This window comes from Danio rerio, chromosome 8, assembly GCF_049306965.1.
Source record: "Danio rerio strain Tuebingen ecotype United States chromosome 8, GRCz12tu, whole genome shotgun sequence".
NCBI lineage: Eukaryota > Metazoa > Chordata > Actinopteri > Cypriniformes > Danionidae > Danio > Danio rerio.
Window position 1 is genome coordinate 34,043,722 of NC_133183.1, and position 16,536 is coordinate 34,060,257.

A 16,536-nucleotide genomic window follows, 5' to 3' on the forward strand; every position below is an offset into this window, starting at 1 on the left:
TCCATTAGCTTTCTTTCACACATCTGACCGAGCTAGTTAAGATCTCGCTGAAGGTCTCACTGCCACTGGCCTGCAGCACATTCAGTCAGCTTTCACTGAGTGCCGCTGGTTTGAATCTGAGAATTAAAAGATGGGAAATATGGTGACATAGCTGATGAATAATCATGGCATGGTCCCACTTCACAAGCATTTTGTCACATTTAATCATAATACTTTGTAATAGAAATTGTATTTGCCCAAAACTATAAAACAACAATTAGTCATTTTTAGTGTGGCTCATATAAAAAAAAGGCATCTTTTTAACAATGTTTTCCTTAACATAATAAATCAAATATAAACAAATACATTGCATTTGTTTATAAAATACAATAGCCTATGTTCTAGATTATTTCCGTATGGACAAACTGATATGGAAAGTATGAAAAAAAACAACAACTGCAGAATTCGTTTTTTTTTTTATTAAAATTGTAGGCCAACCCTTTAACGTTATTAGTTGACTTTATATAAAATAAGTGAGTAAACCTGTTGCTTTTCAAACAATTTATCCACTTTCCTTAAAGTGAGTAAACCCAATGCCTTATTTTTTAAGTACACCGTAAAAAGTAATGAGTTAACTGTTTGCCTTCAAATTAAGTAAATAAACTGTGCATAATTAAATAAAAAAATAAGTTAAAGGAACTAAACAGTTCTAAGTTACAACAGAAATACTTACATTTTATTAATTAAAAAAAAAAACTCTTAATATGTAAGGCAATGGGTTTACTCCACTTTTTGGTAACACTTTATAATAACTACACACTCTGAACCATTTATTAATCATTAGCATCTAGTGAATTCATTATTTGTTAAGCATTAACTCTACATTAATAAATGTTAGTAAGCAGTTTATAACTGCAGCTACAAATGCTGCATTCTTGACTTACAACCACTTGTATAATGTGCTTAATAATTGTACTTTCATACTTTGTTAATCATTTATTTTTCATTACTAAATTAAGTATTGCATTATTTACAAACCATTTGTATTTAAGAGTATTTAGAGGTGTTTAACATCATTCAGAATGAGTAAGTAAATGATTAATAAACTTGAAATCAAGATTCATACATCTTATTATTCAGGCATATATTAATGGTTACTATGTATGTTAACAAACGCTTTATTAACTTAACTTCATGCCGTTTTGTGACCTAACCTAAAGTGAGGACTATTTATGCTTTATAAATCCCTTATAAAATATAATTTACAGACATATACTAATAGTTAACTATTAGTATATGCCTGAATATTAAGAACTACAAATGTTGATTTCAGTAGTTTATCAATCATTTACTAACTCATTCTGAATAATCTTTAAAAAAAAAAAACACCAACTATGCTTAAATAAATGGTTTGTAATTAATGCAATTCTTCATTTAGTAATGAAAAATAAATCATTAACTAAGCATGAAAGTACAATTATTAAGCACAATATACATGTGGTTGTAAGTCAAGAATAGAGCATGTATAGCTGCAATTATAAACTGCTTATTAATGTTTACAGTATTAATGTAAAGTTAATGCTTAACAGATAATGAATTCACTATTTGCTAATGCTTAATAAATTATTCCTAGTGTGTAGTTATTATAAAGTGTTACCACTTTTTTTGAATAATGACTTTTTGCAGTGTAAATGAACTGTGCATAAATAATTCTAAAATCAATTTAAATGACCTTAAACCTTCCAAGCTACAATGGCTTTTTAAACTTTAAGTAATGGGTTTACTTCCCTTTTTCGAGTAAAGTTAATAATTACGTGTTGCAGTGTGGATTGAAACAACCCAGCATTAAGTAAAGTTAATACTTACTTTTTACAGTGTGGATTGAAAATCCAGCATTTTCTTTTACATGTGGCAGATGCTTTTATCCAAAGCAACACACATAGTACACATTTGATAAGTTTTTGATTTTATCTGAGTATTGAATACAAAACCTTGGTGTTTCCTAGTACCATGTCCTACTGTCTGAGCTAAAGAAAGGCATATCTAGAGAATGAAATTATTACTTACAAAAAATCAAAGGCAGTGATTTGGTCATGATGCATTACACATTTTGGCATACATTATTTTCTACTAATTCGATTGACCAAACTCAGTTATTCTACAGCACCACACACCTAAAGACACGGCTAAGTTGTTGTACGGCAATTGTGAGGTTTTGTCTTCAAACTGCTCCTTTGTGGGGGACTAGCTTCTTATGCATTTGTTTTGTTTTGACTTGATTTTTTCACTGTTGTAGACTGAAATGACTGTAATAATTCAGCATGGTGATGTGGAACTGTATAGCAGTCAACATCTGCCTGGAACTGCTTTAGCTGATTTTATTTTATTTTTCCTTTCTTCAGAAAACAGCTACAAACCATAAAACGTTCACCAGCCAAAACATAACAATACACCCTTGAATGAGATAAGACACTGACTCATTCCAGAAATGTGGGTACATTTCAAGCATTTTTCATTAATTTTCCTTAAATTGGAATGACAAACAACAAATTAATTGTTTATTCATATGATACACTTTATGATACACTTTATGATGTTTATGATACACTTTTTAAACCATTAACCGAGTTGATAATAACAATTAATTATTAATAATAAATGTTCAAAAGTAATTAATCGGTCACACTTTACAATATAGGGTTCATAATGTATTTACTAACATGAAATAATAATGAACAACACTAGTAGAGCAGTTATTAATCATAGTTCAACATTTACTAATGTCACATTCCTGGCTCGTTCCTACTGCTCCATTTACCATTCTCTCTCACCATCATGTTCCCTCAGCACCAATCATCCCTCCCCATCTCCTGCCACCTCACATCATGCCCGAGCACATTCACCTGAGTACTAACAGGACACACCTGCACCAGCAATCACCGGTTCCCTATATAACCACAGCGATTCCAGTCCGTCAATGGGTGGAATCAATGTCAGATGGTTCACCTTACCTTCTCCCTGACTTGACATCTTCTGTGGACGTCTTCTTTCTTCTCTCCAGTGAACTTTTCCTTGTGGGCGTTTCTCCCTAACCTGTGGATTAACAAGCTATCATTAAGGGAAGTGACTTTATGCTCTATGCTTGACTGAAGCTCTTTGTTTACATTGTGAACAACATTCCATCTGCTCATCTGCAAGACTATCACATAGCTGTTTTTCCTGTTTATTAATCCACTGCTTGTTTGAATAAATTGATGAAAAGAGATAACCTTCCTTGTCCTCGAGTGACTGTGACAATTAATGCCTTATTAAAATTCATACAATTAATTATTAATTATTAAATTAATAAATTATTTTAATTAATTATTAAATTCAACAATAGTTGATGCACTGTTAATTATGAATGACTTTATTTCCATTAACTAACATGAACAAAGATTGTAATAATTGTATTGTTCATGTTTAGTGAATGCATTAAATAACACTAACTATTACAACTTTAAAGTGTTAATCTAAAATTGTATCCTAAACATTTTAGCAAATTATTGAAAAAAGAAAAATGACATATCTCAGTGCCATACAGAGTTTCCCACCAGAGGAAGTGACATCACTTGGAGCATGTTACATGCTTTTTATATCAGTACAGATTGATTTACCTTTATATAACCAATGTAACAGAGTTGACCAGAATAAAGGGACTGATAAAAAAAAAATGTTTATAACTTACAATTACAAATAATATAGACCAGTGGTTCTAAAACTTTTTTCATCAAGTACCAACTCAGAAAAATGAATTGTCCCTCCAAGTACCACTAAAATGAGCAGTATTGAAATACAGTAGCGTAGTGGGCCCAGTAAAGCAGCTACAACTCTGCACAGTTAAAAAACGTGGCAGATTACCTCAGAAATATAAGCTATATGTCAAATGACTTATTATATACATCAATTCTAATAAATTTTGAAATGTGTGTAGCATGTACATGACATATTTTATTCCTCTGCATACCACTAGAAGGAAGCCTGCGTACCACTAGTGGTACACGTACCACAGTTAGAGAACCATTGATATAGACCATAAAAGTTACATGCAGATGTTAACACACTAAACACACACACACAAATGTTTTTTTTCCAATTAATTATTATGAATTTCATGATATTTTATTCAGAATTTTAGGGGTGTCAAAATTAATAGTTTTTCATTGCACCACGATGCAGATGGGGACAATTTGATGTTGGCTCAGTAATGGATCATAACCGATTATTACATACTGACGTGGGTTATCTCCTATGCGCAATGTTGCAGTAGAATACAAAGGTGAAGGAGGCAAGGGCAAGTGAATAAAATGCTCCTAATACTTAAAAGGTAGATAATTATTCACAATTCAACTGCTTGTAAGTTTGCTGGACAGTCTTTCATTAACACTGAAGAAGGCACAGCACACGAGCCGCTATTTCATCTCTGCCTTTGTCTCTCACACACACTTTGGACATCTGACCCGCTGCTCTGGCCTGTTTGTGAGGTGACTTTTCCTCTCCTCTTGGCTGTTAAAGTGATACTTGTGGATTCAGACACGAGCGTGCCTGAGTTGCGAGTATTCTAATTAATTAATTCCTTACATTTATATAGAGCTTTTCTGGGCACTCAAAGCGCTTTACACAATGGGGGGGAATCTCCTCATCCACCACCAGTGTGCAGCATCCACCTGGATGACGCGACGGCAGCCATTTTGCACCAGACCGCACACCACACACCAGCTGATTGGGGGAGAGGAGACAGAGATGAAGCCAATTGGAATATGGGGATGGTTAGGAGGCCATGATGGAAAGAGGCCAGTGGGCAGATTTGGCTAGGATGCCGGGGTTAAACCCCTACTCTTCTTTGAAGGACATCCTGGGATTTTTAACGACCGGGACCTCGGTTTAACGTCTCATCCGAAAGACGGCGCTCACTGAGCAGTATAGTGTCCCCGTCACTATACTGGGGCATTAGGACCCACACAGACCGCAGGTTGGGCGCCCCCTGCTGGCCTCAGTAACACCACTTCCGGCAGCAACCTAGCTTTCCCATGTGGTCTCCCATCCAGATACTGACCGGGCGCAGCCCTGCTTAGCTTCAGTGGGTGACCATGTAAGATTTGCAGAGAGCTAGCTGCCGGCCACTGTGTCTCCACTCTGTCTATTATGTATTACCTGTGGTAACCACGCATTATGCGCATATAGACTGTAACCACAGCTGTTCTTCCTGCATCACTCATCGGTGAACAGAGCTTTCATTTCTTAAGCCAATCCAAGCCCGTTCTTTTGAGCGAGTGAAGACAATGATGAATCATAAGGTATAAGACAACGATCTAAAAGGAAGCAATATAATATTTACTATAAATATTAGTTTATTTCCGATAAATGCCTATGTTGTCTTCTGTGCATGTATTGGTGTTTTGTTTGAACAGGTAAAGTTTATATACCTTACTCCTTGTATTAAAGGACTATTGTATAACAAATAATATATAAATATTAATTTATTTATTGATTTTAATAAAAACAAATTCTTGTGTTGTGCAGAGAAAATCTAATTATGTATGGAAAGTATCATCAATGCACCGTCATGCACCAAAATACCAATGGCATGAAAATTGTAACCGAACTGAACCGTGAGACCAGTGTAGGTTCACACCCCTACTGAATTTATGATACAAGAGGGAAAGGCAGGCAAAGTAGGTATACTAAAATAACAAATAAACAATTTAAGAAAAAAAGAAATGAGACAAAACGTCTCTAAGTTCACATACAAATATTTTTTTAGATACTTCATCAAAATCATGATTTTTTCATGATTTTTATAGTTATACAAAATGTTCCCAAAAATTATTTAAACATGTCTGTTGAATATTAAGGATGCAATATTTGATTAATTATTGTAGATTTGTGTCTTATTCTGTTCCTTGGATTCCTAAAGCACATTTAACAAACCCAGTTCTCTAATTCTAATGAACAAACGAAACAGAACATCACAACTTCCACTATCATGTTGACTTACTTTGGCAGCGGATTATCTTTAATGAAATGCTAATCTATTTAAATTGTCCACATGCAGGCTTACAATGCTAAAATGTAATTCAGATGAGCATCACAAAGAGCTTCATCTCTGGCCACTGCCGTCGGATTGGCATTCAAAACGCAAGGTGCACGGCTCTTTATTAGCGGGACCCCTGGCGGTGCTCAGAAATGTCTGTGGCTTAAGCTGCGTCCTTTTCTGCCCTATTCATAAAATATAATACGCAGCTATTTGGACACTTGTAGGCAGCATTGAGAGCTGCTCTGGTCACCATAGAGATGCTCTAAAGCCGAAGCTCCGCAATTACCTGATGACATCAAAGCCCTTCAGCCGCACAATAGACGCATGCAGGACAGGCAGGCTTCAAACAAATGAGTCTGAAGATTCCTCGCATTTGCATCAAATTTCCACTCCACGTCTATAGAGCAGAGAGAAACAGCGGGATGCAAATCAAATATTAAGAGTAAACAATGTTTGATGCAGTGGAAGTGGATTTACAATATGTGCCTCATTATTGAAGCATTCCTGGAAAGCTGACGATGTGGTTCAGTTCTTAACATCGTGAATGTCAGTAAGTGTAACAAGAGTTCCTTATACAGTGGTTTAACAACAAACACTGCAAGAACAAATTCACAAAAAAAATAATAATAATAAATTCAGAAAAATATATTAATGTTTTATATAATTAGTATGTTTTCCTGTTAAGACATTTCTTTAATGCACAAAAATTATGCACATGTGCATTGTGTGTTAGTAAATGTTTTGTAAATATATATATATATTTTTGTAAATAGATAGATCAGATCTTTATTATTATTCTCACAAGTACAACAGAATAAAAAAAAAACACTCTCCAGTCAGTAAAACATAGAAAAACTGGTCTAAAATGCTAAAATGACAAAAATAAATTACATACGAATTAATATATCCAAGACAGTCTGAAGTATAGCCATACAGCAACACCTTACAATAATAGTACATGAATAATGATGTGTTAATATGTAAACTAAACATTACTTTATTTAGAAATCAATAATGAGTTAATGCATGCGCTAATCATAAACTTTAACTACAACAGTGTTAATAATGGCTACTTATATTACTTGTTAGTACATGAGTGTTTGTTAATTCATGTATTAATTAGCACATTAGTTTATGCTTAATTTTACCATTATGAATTCATGAGCCGTAAATATATAATTATGTCATGACTTTATTTGGAGGGGCACATCATCATTAACCCATTCTCAAAGGTGTAGTATGTGATCTGCCAAAATGCTAATCGGTTAGTATAATATCTTTGAAACACAGTCCCAACCCTGCCATTCAAAGCCTTGCCTCCTGAAATCACAAACGCGCGCGTACCTTAAAGATGACAGCAGACAACCCACTAGATCATGTCTTATGCCAGTTAGAAATCTTTACAGTACTTTATAATACTACAATTCCAAACAAAAAAACTATTTTTTGTCTAACACGTTTTCAGTTGTGTAGTTAGCAACTAAAACGTATGCAATTATGCAATATTTCACACATGCAAGGATCGCTGGTCTCAATCTTCACGCACTTTGTCCTAAATTGACTACTGTGAGCTTAGTGGTTGGCTGGCGGTGTGCAGGAATTGCACTTATTACTAAGCCACACTTACATGCTATTTCAGACCGAATATTCAGAGTAGTGGTAAACAATATAGAGAGCGTGTCACGGAATGTCATTGATTAAAAATGAGCCAATATAAAACCAACTTCAGCTCAGTAAAGCAGGCTAGGTGGAAAAGCACTATTTACTGATGTTTTGTTGTTAAACTAAATAAAAATCTACATTATCAATGCTGTAAAAGGTCTGTTATAAAACTGTAAATAGTCACATATATTGTTCGCTGGTAGATTTTATTGACTGAACAACACTTCTGTGCATATAACCCATTCAAAATACAACCCAATCTAGCCTACATCAGTTTAAAAAAGTTTTAAAACATTAAGTTACCTATCTAAAAGAAATACTTCAGCCATGGTGTCATCCTTACTTCAGCGAGCAAAAGTAACTCCAATATTGATTCAGGATTTTAAAAAGTTTTGATTCGGCATTTGATTTTACTGCTGTGTCTAGTGTGCACATGAATGCTCGGCGCACATGCATGCATGTATGCACCAATGGTGGATCTGCTTGGCCAGAGATGCACAGATATACAAATCTACATTTGCTAACGGACAGTTAGTGCGACTTATCTATAGTTATTAATTATAGGAATTATCAGCCCGACAAGATTGATTGCATGAACATTTTTTTTTTCTCTTATGCCTTAACCAGAATATAGAAATACATATAAATACAGTTAGATTATTTACTTTAATCATTGCTATTGGAATGTGAAGAGATTTTCAACCAGCATAACAAGAAATGTTTCTAAGTGAAATTTATTCATAAACTAATTTCGAGAAAATCACGTCCTTATGATTTATCACGGCCGGTCTCGCATTTACGTATCAGTATCTTCCAATCATACGAGCCCTAAGCTACTATAAATAACCCCAGTTTTCAGTTCACTTTATCTTCATTTGGAAGAAACTCCCCTCCTCCCCTTTTCTCCTACTTTACCTCTGACTGGGCGACACGGCGGCCCAGTGGTTAGCACTGCGAGCCCCACAGCAAGAACACTGCCGGCCCTGGTCCCACAGGACTGGTGGGTGTTTCTGTGAGGAGTTTGTATGTTCTCCAGTTCTCCGGTTTCCTCCCACCATCCAAAGACATTCAACATACATAACAACCAAGCATTTATCTAACCCTCGTGTTCCCTTAGCTACCGCAGCGGGGGAGTTCTGAGATCCACCGAGCTCAGGCTCCCTTCTTGCTCTGCCAAACGGGAGGAAGCCCCGGACTCGAGGAGTCCTTGAGCTCGGGGCTCTCTCCCAGGACAGCATGCCAAACAAGCTTTTATAAATCATCAGCTAAGTGTGAATTCTTGAAAGACAATTAACTACTGCACCTTTAACTACTCATGAACTCCTTATTCATGTCTGTCTTGTGCGTTTACACTGAATAACAATAGAAAAGCATAAACAGTTTAAACACAGGAGTTCCTGAATAGTTAAGGATGAGTAGTCATGACATAATTATACATTAACAGCTCGTGAATTCATGTTGGTTGCATTTAGCTTAAACTTAAATGTTAATTAATACATTCATTAACAACATATACCCACAAGTAATTAAGATAGCTGTTATTCACGCATGAACTTACGTGACTAAGGTACCTTAACTCATCATTGATACATAATAAAGTAATGTTTAGTCAGCATAATACATTATTATTTATGTACTGTTATGTCATGTAAGCTTAACTACACTTTTGTGCATTTATAGAGCATGTGAATTGGTATAGTATATATTTTTTAGACATTTATTTAAAATTTTTTCACAACTATGGAACAGAGAGCAGCAGAAGCAGTACATTTACACTTTACAACATGTGCCCCATTATTAAATAATTCCTGGAAGGCTGGCGGTGTGCTTCAGTATGAGAATGTCAAGTGAACAAAGCAAGAAAAAAAATCAACACAAGTAAAAGTCACAAGTTTTAAACGCATAATTTTTTGAAGAAAAAAATCTATTAACCCAGTACATTCAGGTAGTCAGCCGATCTCATTCTTTGGCCAAATAATTTTGCCGAACCTCGACCTGATGAGCTGCAGCATCCCAAGATCACAAAGGTTTGTGTGGTCAGCACTTAGGGCATGATAGGAGCATCCCTTCATCCACATTTCTTAAAACCCCAATGTTCCCATCACTCTGGAACAGGGTAAATCTAGACTCATCAGACGACACAACCTTCTTCCATTACTCCAATTCAATCCTTATGCTCCATACCAAATTGAAGCCTTTTTCCCATTAGCCACACTGATAAGTGGTTTTCTAAAGGCTTCACAGCTGTTTAGTCCCATTCCCTTGAGATACCCTTACATTGTGAATGTAAAGATGCTTCTTCACTATTAAACATAGCCGTGAGTTCTACTGTTGCTTTTTTATGGATTTCTCAAGTGATCACCAGTCTCGATCATTCAAGATTTTTTTCTGACCACCTGATCTCCTTATGTGTTTTCTTTGCTTAAAGCATGCCAGTATTTTGACTCTTCTGTAAAATATTAACAGCGTTTTCGTGACCACAGGATGTGTCTACTGACATTGTTTATTTAAAAATGCGATATAATCATTCTGTCAATTATTCCAATTATCCTATTTGACGCTTACCTACACTGTAAAAAAAAATTTTTTTTTTCAGCAAAAAAATCAGAAAATAATGGGCATTAAATTACAGAAAATTTCCATAAAATAACGGCCATTAAATTACAGAAATTTGCCGTAAAGTAACAGACGTTAAATTACAGAAATTTCCTTAAAATAAAATTTCAGTTTTTTTTCCTGGCACTCCAGCTGGGAAAAAAGAAAATTAACGGATTGTTTTGTGTATTTGCTTATTGAAATCAAAGTGATGTCGGCATATTGCATGTTTATTAGTTAGTTTGTGTATATAGCACATTTTTTACAACACACAGTAACACTGAATTGAATTATTGAATAATTGAAATAAGTCCTACATCACATACATAACAGTTAAAATATACTGTAAGACAAACCCCTCAACATTAAAAAGGCTCAAATGCTAAAGAACAAAGATGCAGTTTCAGAAGAATTTAGTGACCGACCAGGATTATATACATGTAGGAAGTCTTATAAGTAAGGTGGGGCCAGATCATTTAGGAATTTAAAAACAAAAATTAATAGTTTAACACCAATCTGTGACCTAACAGGCAGCTAGCCTATAGAAGACATAACTGGGGATATGTGCTCATACTTGCGAGTCCCTGTCAGAAGTCTCGCAGCTGCATTTTTGACTAATTGCGATCTATTTATGGCATTTTGACTAATCCCCACATACTGTATAAAGAGTTAAAATAGTTAAGTCCTCCCAAAATAAAAGCATGGATCACCTTAACAAGATCATTATATGGCTTCACTTTTGCCAAAAGTCATAAATATAAAAAGCTAGATTTAACAATACATCTGAATTATATTGACCATAATGTTTGTTTATTTATTTATTTATTTTTGTTATGCTAACATTTTACAAGTAGGAAAATTATTCAGCCATGCAAATTTGGCACACTTGCATCCAGTTTTTGTGCACATGAATTAAATGTTGTTAATATAGTTGAAGTCAGAATTATTAGCCCACTTTTGAAATTTTTTTTTTTATATTTCCTAAATGTTGTTTAACAGAGCAAGGAAATTTTCACAGTATGTCTAATAATATTTTTTTCTTCTGGAGAAAGTCTTATTTGTTTTATTTTGGCTAGAATAAAAGCATTTTTCTTTTTTAAACACCATTTTAAGAACAATATTATTAGCACCTTTAAGCATTTTTTTCCCAACTGTACAAAACAAACCATTGTTATAAAATAACTCTCCTAATTACCCTAACCTACCTAGTTAACCTAATTAACCTAGTTAAGTCTATAAATGTCACTTTGTGTGTGTGTGTGTGTTTATATGTTTGTTTATATGTGTGTGTGTATATGTGCGTGTGTATGAGTGTGTATGTATGTTTTCATTTGTATCCAATTTTCATTTTATGCCTATATAGAGCAGAGAGCAACAGCATGATGCAAAACAAATGCTAAGAGTAAACAATGTTTGATGTTCTGGAAGTAGATTTCCGCTTGCGGAGAATGAAAGAAATGTGCCTCATTATTGAAGGTTTCCAGGAAGACTGATGATGTGGTTCAGTTCTTAACACTCTGAAGGACTTTATCAGATTTAAACAAGTGTAACAAGACTTTCTTACAAGAACACTCAGGCTTAGGCTGTTGCAAGGCCAGAAGCAGACCTTGGTGAAATAGTTTGGACATCACTTATAACGTTAAATTAAAAATGAAATGCTGTAAATGCAGCGGCTGAAAATAAAAAGCTAAAATATATTCCTATACCAAAAAAAAAAAAAAAAAAATACAAAATCTCTCTGTAAAATACAATATATGGTGGGAGATTAGTTACACTGTAAAAATATCTATTAATGAACTGTTTCCTTATTTTGTGATTGGTATTTTGCATTTATTTGTAATTATGACCCATGTTTAATTTTGATGTTGAAAGTTAAACTCTGCAGTCGAAAAATGTGACTTTTAGGAAGAAGGGCATCTGCTGTGAAAAATATATGCTGGATAAGTTGGCGGTTCATTTCGCTGAGGCAACCACTGATGAATAAAAGGACTAAGTTGAAAGAAGATGAACGAATGAATGCCACTTCTGTCAGCTAAGAACTGGAAACTGTCGCTATACAATTCAGGCTATCTAAAATTGGACATTAGAAGATTGGACAAACGTTGCCTGGTCTAAATCTTGATTCCTGCTGCGATATTCATATGGTAGGGTCAGAATCTGGCGTTAACAACATGAAACCATGGATCATGAATCATCTCAGACTGGTTTCTTGAACATGACAATGAGTTCACTGTATTCAAGTGGCCTCCACTGTCCCCAGAACTCAACTCAGTAAAGCACTTTTTGGATGTGGTATAATGGATGTACAGCCAACAAATCTGCAGCAACTGCGTGATGCTATCATGACAATATGGACCAAAATCTCTGATAAATATTTCCAGTACCTTGTTGAATCTATGTCACTCTAAAGGCAAAAGGGGGTCCTCGGTAATAGTAAGGTGTACCTAATTAAGTGGCCGATGAGTGTGTCCTGTATATGGTAAACTATTAATTTACAGTGAATAGTTATAGATTGTTAATCGTTTCATGCATGCAAATTTGGCTATACATGTGTGCATTGCATCTTTTGTGTGAGTTATTATTGAGATCTATTAATAATCGTAACTAGACTTGTAAAATGACAGCTGAAAATACAGCGTTCCATTGTCAGAAATAAATGACAGTTTATTCACAATCCTGCGTGCTTAAGGGTCTAAGTTACAAACACACAGAATGCGAGTCCAGTTGTAAACAGAGATCAGTCGATAATTGAGTCACTGAGATCACAGTCTTTCTCAACACAATCATCCTTGGGCCACTTTAAAACCACTGGGACCTGTGTGTGCAATTAGCCTGCAAAAAGTCACTTTGAATCCAAATGACCTGGCTAATAAACGATCAACTACTTCAAAGTTCATCATTGTTTATTACTCTGCAGTGCTAATGTGTCGCCTCTCACCTTGTATAAGGTGAAAAGCGCATTTAGGTTAATCTTGTGTATAAGTCACAATCCCGGTGGGCAATGTTCTGCACAGTGCCTCTATATATCGCGCTGTCCTCATTACAGAAGACCTGAAACATGTGCTGGAGTCATTTATTAAACATGAAAGGGGCGATATGCCATTGATCCTACGGTCAAACTCACTGCTTTTAATATGACACTTTGCAAGTCTTTTTCAAAAGCAGTCTTTCTGAAGTACTGGCAAGCCGCAGCTTCGTGACTTTTCTTTTTTTAGTGTGTCTTATCCGACACACCTGATTCAGAAGCTAGTTAGTGGAGCTCACCTGGAACTGAACCATACGTGTTGGATAAAAGAGACAAAATGTCCAGAGCGGTGAAAGTTGAGAGGTAAGTTTTAAAGGGATGGTTCAGTCAAAAATGTCAAGTCAGTCATCATTTATTCACCCTCATGCCAGTCCAGGTCTGCTTGACTTGTAAATATAAAACAATTCAGTAATTTCATATACAATATTATGTAAATATTTTCATTCAGTTAGTCACTATAGTACTCGATATCTGAAGTGGATCAATACATCAAAATTGTCCTAAAACTATTAAAAAAACAACCATTCTTAAAACAATTTTGATCAACTTCAGCGGTTGACTACTGTATGTTACTGTAGAACTCGGTCACTTTAGACCACAAAATCTGTCTTTTGTTGAACGAGTATATTTTTTGGCAGTAGTCAAAATGCATTGTATGCTTCAAATTTGTTCTAAAATCATTAAAATATTTAGTAAATAAGATCCCGTTCTATGAAGATATTTTGTAAATTTTCAACTCTAAATACAGTTGAAGTTTTAATTATTTGCCCCCCTGAATTATTAGCCCCCTGTTTATTTTTTCCCCAATTTCTGTTTCAACATCTGCTCCGCTTCTGCTGCCCGCTCCACTGGTCAAGCAGCAACGCCGAGCCTCCAGCTGGACTGTGACGCCACCACCCCAGGGCACCGCTAAGTCCGGTAAACGGACCGCGAAGCATTCCTGGGACGGGCCATACGGAGAAGAGGGGACCTGCTCTTTCCTTGGTGGGGGGCCGAGGATTTCTACATCAGTCCACAACAACTCTAAACTCATCACTGCCGGCCTCCGGGCTAGCGGCAACCAAATTTCCAAAAGAGCAGTTTCCTCCCTCTCCGGATGCGCAAACCCGAGCACTGCCAGTCTGGCACGCTCCGCCTTCCAGCTCACAGCGCCGGGACCCTTTGCCTCAGGCCCTCAGAGTGCAGCAGAACAGACTCCTTTCTTTTACTCCGGCCTCACCGCGGGATCCAGGGAGGAAGGTAAAAGAGATTCTCTTATTTTCAGCTCTTCCTCAGGACGCACCGCTTCCAGGGATGAGCACTCCCGTCCTGAGCTGCCCCTCCACTGGCACGTCAGCGATTGCTCCGATGGTGCCATAAACGCGGTGGCTCATATGGACAGTCAGACTTGGCTATGTGATTCTGTTCGCTATTCGCCCTCCCAAGTTCACGGGTGTCCTTTTCACGAGGGTTATCCCCGACAACGCCCCTGTCTTGCGAGAGAAGATTGCTGTCCTCCTGGTGAAGGATGCAATATAGCAGGTCCCTCCAGCCAGTTTACAGCCCGTATTTCATCGTGCCCAAAAAAAGCGGGTGTTTAAGGCCAATCCTAGATCTGCGCAGACTGAACTGTCATCAACACAAAATGCCTTTCAGAATGCTCACGCAGAAACGCTTGCTGCAGAGCGTCTGTCCAGAGGATTGGTTTGCAACCATAGACCTGAAGGACATATGTTTTCATCAATGTACATCAATCTCCATTCTTCCACGCCACCGCCCTGTTCTCTAGTTTGCGTTCGAAGGACAAGCGTGGCAATGCAAAGTACTCTCCTTCGGGCTCTCTGTCTCCCCGGGTTATTAAGCTGGTGGAGGGTGCTCTAGCACCAAGGCGGCTCACAGGCATCCGCATACTCAACTATCTTGATGACTGGCTCATTCTTGCCTCATCTCGCGATCAGTGGATTATAGAGACAAAGTGGTTCGGCACCTCAACCAGTTGGGGTTTCAGGTCAACCGAAAGAAGAGCAAACTTTGCCCTGTGCAGAGGATCTCTTATCTCGGCTGGAACTGGATTCAGTCGCTATGGTTGCGTGCCTCTCCAGAGGCTCCTAGGGCATATGACATCCGCAGCCGCGGTCATGCCGCTCGGTTTGCTTCATATGAGACCACTTCAGCATTGGCTTTGCGATAGAGTCCCCAGACGGGCCTCCTTTGGAGGAGGCAGTCTCAGCCCACTCACTGCTTTGTCCCGTTTGCGCTTTGCCCCTTCATATGAAAGAACGCAAGATGTAAGATCATGTGAACAGCTCTTTATCTGTTACGGTGGTCGGCAGAAGGAAAGTGCCATATCAAAACATAGGTTGGCCCACTGGTTAGATGGCACTGGATGCCATCCCCCTTGCTCATCAATGCCAGGGCGAGCCACGCCCTCTAAGGTGAGAGTGCACTCCACAAGAGGTGTTGCTTCCTCATGGGCGTTCGCACGCGATGCCTCTCTCACAGATATCTGCAGAGCTGTGGGTTGGGCGACACCTAACACATTTGCGAGATTCTATAATCTTCGAGTCTACACGCTACATGCATATTGAGGATCGGTGCCAGCTATGTGCATCCTTACTTGGTGATGCCATATGCATTCTTACCACTGTGTGTTTCCCCTTATCAGGCGGTCCCGTGTCTTTTCTAAACCGCTAACCAGCTTATCATATGTAGCACTCCCCCTCATTAGGGCTAGTCCATATGTCTATTTACCATCAGGTCTCCCCTTTTGGGTAGCAGGTGGTAATATGTTGGGCCTAGGGGACGTTGGAAGGTTGCGCTCTTGGTGATGTCAGTGCGCTCTTGCTTTGGCTTGGTAAACTACACATCAGGACCGCTACGGGCTTTGGCTGCTGTGGCGCTTTCCATACAGTCTCCCAAAAGTCTGTTTAATACAGACACACGTAGGAATTTCGTTATGAAGGGGAATGTCCTGGTTACGTACGTAACCCACGTTCCCCGAATAGGGAACGGAGACGTGTGTCTCCACTGCCACAACACCTGAGTCTTCAGGTGGGAGCTGAAAGATCAGCTGGCTCTAGCAGTCGACTGGTATAGCCCTAATTGGCTCATCATTTTCAGCTGTGGAGCTAAGCTTTGCCAATTCAATAGGCATTTCATTGGCCCGTTTTCATATCTTCAGATGTGATTGATCGTATAAAGCACTCCCAAAAGTCTGTTT

General features: G+C 37.4%; 1 long non-coding RNA gene across 1 annotated transcript in view; it reads right to left on the minus strand.

Annotated features, from left to right (window-relative positions):
• Positions 1–461: 461 nt before the first annotated feature.
• LOC141375658 (uncharacterized) overlaps positions 462–16,536 on the minus strand; it is a 59,653-nt gene continuing 43,578 nt past the window's right edge. The window contains exons 3-4 of the long non-coding RNA XR_012384449.1: positions 6,342–6,452; positions 462–3,072 (exon numbers count right to left, since the gene is read on the minus strand). This is a non-coding gene — a long non-coding RNA (uncharacterized lncRNA). The remainder of the gene's footprint in view (positions 3,073–6,341; positions 6,453–16,536) is intronic.